Here is a 6181-nt window from a genome sequence, read left to right on the forward strand (position 1 = left end):
ACTTTGTTCTTGGATAGGATTGTAAGGATATTGATTTTGCTATACAAGGAGAGTTTGATTTCCATAAAAAATAAGTATTTTCATTGTATTTTGATTTTGATCTAGTATTTTGTTTGTATGGTTTCAAAGTCTTGTTCAATGAAAAGTTCTTGTTATTTCTTCATGTGTAGTAAGTTGTTTTCTTTACTCTTCCCTCTTACAATGAATTAGTATGCATGTGTAGGATATAGAATTGAGTATAGTGAAAATATATTGTGATGATTTTACTTTGTTCTTCATTTACATGTAAACTTAATCAACTTGCATGTTAAAATCTGTTAGGAGAACATGTAAGATCCGTGATGGTGTTGTCTCAATCAACTGTGATAGAATCACATGAGATTGTATGGATGAGAATGATGGTTGAGTGCAAATAAAGGTTGAGTGCAAATAAATAGGAAAATAATCTTTTGATGGGTGTAGAATTAGAAGACTTTAGAGTGATATTTTAAATCCCGATAATTTAGTCTATTGTTTTATGTTTTGATGCGAGATGTTAATCTCCAAGTGGAGGGATAAGAGAGAACTCTAGAGTGAGAGCTAGTATCTTCTATGTCGGTCCGTCTTCAAAACTATTCAAACTTTAGATTAACCAATATTCTTTATAGCATCTCTAATAAAGGTAAAAAATTTAATTGCTCATATTTGTCACAATCTCTCTCATTGCTTGTTTTACTTTTACACATGTCACTAATTTCATTGAATGAGAAATAGTATTTTAATATATTAAACTTCACTTTCTGATTTTCACTAAGTATTTTAATTTAGCAGTAGATTAGCTAAGTATTTTAATTTAGCAGTAGAAGTAGTATTGTAGTGATAATTGTATGATATAATCAAAACCAAACATGTATCAACCTTCCAAGCTAGGGCGTGTTATTTTAGACTATAACTCTTGAAAGCTGTCGTGATTAATCTCGATCTCCGTAGGATCGATATTCAGGGCTTAATCAAAAAGTCATATATTACTTGATAATGATACGTATACTTGTGTAAAATCTCTACTATTTAAAGATATAATTGAAACATTACTTTGCTTGGAATCAAGTTTTTGGCGCCTAATGATGTCAACTTCATAAATTCTACATATAAAAAATATCGGGATCAAGTTTTTAGCGCCATTGCCGGAGATTAAAATCTTCAAGTAGTGGTGTCAACTTCATAAATCCTTACATATAAAAAATATCGAGATCAGAGTGCGCCATTTTTATGTTGTGAAGTATGTCAAATAGACAGTGGCTTTGTTCAACAAACTAGCCGTGACTTGTGCGGTGAATTTGAAGTCCTAGAAATTGAGAAACCGGCCCTAGTTGTTTAACATGAAATTGGTTGCCTAATTTGGTGATAAGGAAGTTAATGAAGTTGGGTGATTTGTCGATGATGAGGATGTCATCTACGTATATGAGGAGAAATATGGTAAATGCGTTTTTGGTGTAGATGACAGAGAGTGATTTGTTTTACTTAGTGTGAAGTGGAGACTAAAGATACATTGTCAGCAAGTTGAATACCATTATTGTGGGGTCTGTTTTAGCCCATAGATGACTTTGTTGAGCTTACATAAAAAATCTAGGTGTTGGGAGTCTTTGAATCCCAGTGGTTGTGCCATATACACTATATGTTCTTATTTCTCGTGAAGAAAATCAATTGATACATCTAGTTGTTGAACGTCCAATTTTTTGCAGCTACTAATGATAGGAGCATTCAAATAGTGGAGAACATTATTACTAGATTAAATGTTTGTTTGTAATCATTTCTCAACTGTTGTGCACAGTCCTGTGCAACCGAACGTGCTTTGTATTCTGCTATGGTCCCATTGGAATGAAGCTTTTTTTTTAGCTCTACTTACTGTCAAGTATTATGTTATTGTGTAGAGGGGGAACTAGAGTCCACGTGACCTATTGTTGAAGGGCTAAAAATTTGAGTGACATCACTTAGCGCCGATGAGGAATCTTGTTGGCCTATGAGAGGAGGTTATGTGGTGTACTGCAGATTCAGTAAGTTATGAGGTTTGAGGGATCAGGTTTAAAGACAAGTAGTCATGTGGTGAGTTTTAAGGTGAATGCTTGGTTGAATGGATGGGCTATTAGTAAGGCAATGTGAGGTTGTTTGGATGGTATTTGGTCTGGTTGTTGGGGTTCTTTGGGTTGAATTTATGACTGTTTGTTTGTTGGTTGCGTGTTGTGTGGGTTTTTATTTTCGTTGTGTATAATGCTATGAAGGGTTGTTGTTTTGTAGTTTTAGTGTCCAGGTTCAATTCCTCATTGTGGAGTAGGTAGCAAGAATCTTCATGTTTAATTGGGTTCAGTTGTGTGCATATGACAGTCTTGAAGTCTTGATATTGAAGTGGTAGCTCATTCAATGTATAGAGTATAATGTCTTCAGTGTCAATTGTGAAACCTGCAGTAGCAATGTTATCTACCAATGTTTTAATAGTCGCTAAGTATTGTGACATCATGTTACTCCTCGTGGTGACATTATGTACCTCATTTCTCAGTTGAATCACTCTGGATGATCTATTTAATGATTGAAATTTCTTTTCTAATGTTGACCATATTTAAGTTGAACTTTGGAGATTTAAAATATACTGTCGAATTATCATGAAGATGGTGGATAACATTACTAATGTGAGGTTTTGATCAATTAGTTGCCATAACTTGAAATTTTGGTTTTCTCAAGGGTTCTAGATTCATTTTCCCAAAAAAAAAAATATACAAAACATGATTTAGTAATTAAAATTTATAAAAAAAATAATATATAAAAAAAACTTCATTGTAGGAGAAGATGACGATTTCACCGGCGTATGACCTTCTCCCAATCTAGGATGAGGCTTTCCCTAGCCTTAACTCCCAGAAAGTTCACCGGAGAACAAATGACTCGCTGGAGGAGATGAATGGGGAAGTTGAAGAGGAAGAAGTTGGAAGTTGGAAGACCCACCCCCTTGGCTTCTCTCCTTAATGAAGATGAAGAGCCTTCCTAAACTCCTTGCTCCAAGAAGCTTTCTCCAAAAAAAGCTCCAAGCTCTCTCTCTCTTGCTCTAAGCACACAACTCTTGGTCTGAGAGAAACCAAGGGAGAATGAGTGCAATGAGTGCTCACGACCCTTGCTTCTTTTCTTGTTATCATTAGCCTGATCCCTCCTTTTGGAAGCTTCTCAAAAGAGAGTCAAAATGGCATCATGAGCCCCCTTTTTCCCTCCCCCATGTAATCTTCCCATTAGCCAATGATATATCAAATTTTAGCTGCATTAGGGGAAGTATCAGGGTCAAAACAGCTCAAAAACAAAAAAAAAAAAACGCGCCCAGAAATTGGACTAGCACCTAGCAGTTGTGATCTTGGCGCCCAGTCTATCGCCCTCGCACCAAGCCTCTGGAATCTAGGCTCCAGCAGGATGGAGCCTACTTTCCCGCTACTCGGGAAAAGGATGTTTTGTAGCGACTAGGCACCTGGTCTAGCGAAAACTTTCCCAAGGCTCGGGAAATGCTCTGAAATGCAGTTTTGGGCGCTTAAGCACCCGAAACTGGTGTCGAAGTGATGGTCTGGCCCGAAAACCCTAACTTTCACATAGATCGACCAACGGCTGGTTTCTTCAATCCGTAAGCTACGAGGATCAAGTATGACTGAAATATAGTCTCGAAACTTCAAAAATGAGTATTTTGATCGGCCAGTCATTGGGGAAATCGTCGACAACGGTCGTCCTAGAACACGACGCGGGTAGGGTGTTCTAAATCATAATTTTTTTCCTTGATGATTGTAGGAAGATCCCCGTCAATTCAGATTCCACGGAAAGTTTTCTAACATCTTTTTTACAAATGTTCAAAAAAATGAAATTTTCTCGATGTTACAAGAAAAGGCCGAGAGTGGGTCACATATGTAACAAACTGTTGTCGTCCTCATCACTCTCCTCCTCTGAGTCCGACAGTAACGTGTAATACTTTAGTCATCCACGATTAATCGTTTAGCACGACCAACCCAAAGAATTTTAGATAATATCACAGAGCCATTGAGCAAAGCACGAACATAGGATTGAGGGAATGATAAGAAAGGAAAAAGTTAAGAGTAAGTGTAACATCACCAACCTCATGTTATTTATATATAGAGAGAAATAGAGGAAGTTGAGTCATCACATAGATATATAAATGGAACTCTACAACGGTTTTATAAATCCGCTGACAAAGGGATCACATCAACACAAAAAATGAGACAGAAAAATAATTTCTAAAAAAAATCTTGAAATTATAAAATAATTCTTGAAAATTAGCTCGAGATAAAATAATTTATAAGGAGATCGACCTCCACTTCTATCCAGACATACCCAATCAAAGCAACCTTTTATACAAAACTTTCCCTCATACCAAAACTGGTCCAGTCAATCCATCTTGACTTGAGCCCGGAGTATCAAGGATCTCTTCCAAACATCTGATAGTTCCTAATGAAGAGTGGCCACCATCTCTTCCATCTTTTCCACATTCTCCGCATGAGCCAACAACATGCACAATTCCTTGCCCCGCTAAATCCATGCCGACCAAACAAAGGTATTCTCAATTTCACCCAGATGATGGTCAAGCGACCCAGAGGACATCCTAATTTGTTCAACTGCTTCTCCATGGCTTTTAAGGGAGAGATCAGGGCAATCAATTCCACCATCCTCACTCGAGAGTCGTTTGCCCTCACCTGGTGCTTATTCCTTTATCACAAACACCTCGATTGAATTCTCATCGATATCATCTAGAGCTGCATCCTCACCCAGGTCTCTCAAAACCGAGTCATATGCACCAAGCACAATGTAAAGCAAAAAGAATTCGAAAAAAGTTAAAATCCAGCCAGATAATACCAAGGCTCCTCATACCCAGAAGTTGATCCAACTTAAATGTTGTAATCGACACAGCAAACTCACTGTGCAACAGGAGAGCATCAATGGCCACTTGCACAGATTGTTCAATCGGCAGGCCTTGCACCGTAGCAGAAGGTCGGGTGGTCGGATCAATGGCCTGATCGATCGGTTGAACATTCCTTCAATTATTACCGAGGAACAAATCAAACAATCTCGCTTGATTTGCCATTGCGTGTGCAACTGCTTTTTCTCTCCTTAACGACCTCCCGGGCGGTCCCATCTTTTCAATGTTCCGAAGAAAAAATAACACAGATCTTTGTTAAAGATATCACTCGAAGGATTTGATATGTTCTTCATCACAACACCCAGAAAGCGACCGATATAAACAAGAAGAGTTGTGAAGCAAAAAAGGAATGGGAAGGAGTCTCATCGCGTCTTATTTATAAGAATAAAAATATGGAAATTAAGATAGTTTAATCATTGAACCATTAATTAATAATAAATGTGACATATTGTTGCAATAAATTCTCTTACTTTTATTGCAATGTCAATTTCAAGAAATAAAAGGATTAGGAAACTAAAATATGTATATCAAAAATATCCCAGCACAGATCCTAAAAAAATCTATGGTCCAAAAGGGAATAGTAAGGCGAAGGTGAGGCCACTGCCAGATCGTGAAGCTTACTTGTCTAACACAGTGAAATTATTTGAGTTGGCCTAACAAGGTCAAAACCAACTGAGCCACAAGACAGACAAAAAAATGACTGCACAACCCAAGCCTAAACCGATAGTTGACCAGATGCAAGGAGAAAGAACATCCAAGCTGACCGTTACAAGAAAGCAGGCTTGTGTAAAAGCTAACCCTCCTGAGAAATCGATTTAAGGAAAGATCTGATGATACAACATCTTCGGTCATCTGAGGGAAGTTCTTCATCAAAAATTGGGTCAACACCAGGCCTACTCAATCGACCGACCCATACCGACCAAATTCAACCAACCAAGCTGATCCTGCTACCCAAATTTGACTAAGGTCAGTAGGCCAAGTCAAAAAGTAGTACATGCTAAAGCATGCAAAACACCATAACCCAGTAAAGAGTCCTTTAAAGCTAAGGCAAAAATGTAATGTCATCATCATATATCATCTCGTCTATAAATAGAAGAATCATTTTATGAACAAGACATGATCGATCACGACAAATTACTGTTCACTCTCTTTTTGTTTCTCTCTTTATCTCTCCTTACACTCTATTCCTTGGATTTGATTCACGAACAACTCAGGATTCAACAGCCTGCTTCTTATCTTTCTTTCCCT

The sequence above is a fragment of the Phalaenopsis equestris genome, unplaced genomic scaffold (genome assembly GCF_001263595.1).
Source record: "Phalaenopsis equestris unplaced genomic scaffold, ASM126359v1 Scaffold000511, whole genome shotgun sequence".
In the NCBI taxonomy this organism is placed as follows: Eukaryota; Viridiplantae; Streptophyta; class Magnoliopsida; order Asparagales; family Orchidaceae; genus Phalaenopsis; species Phalaenopsis equestris.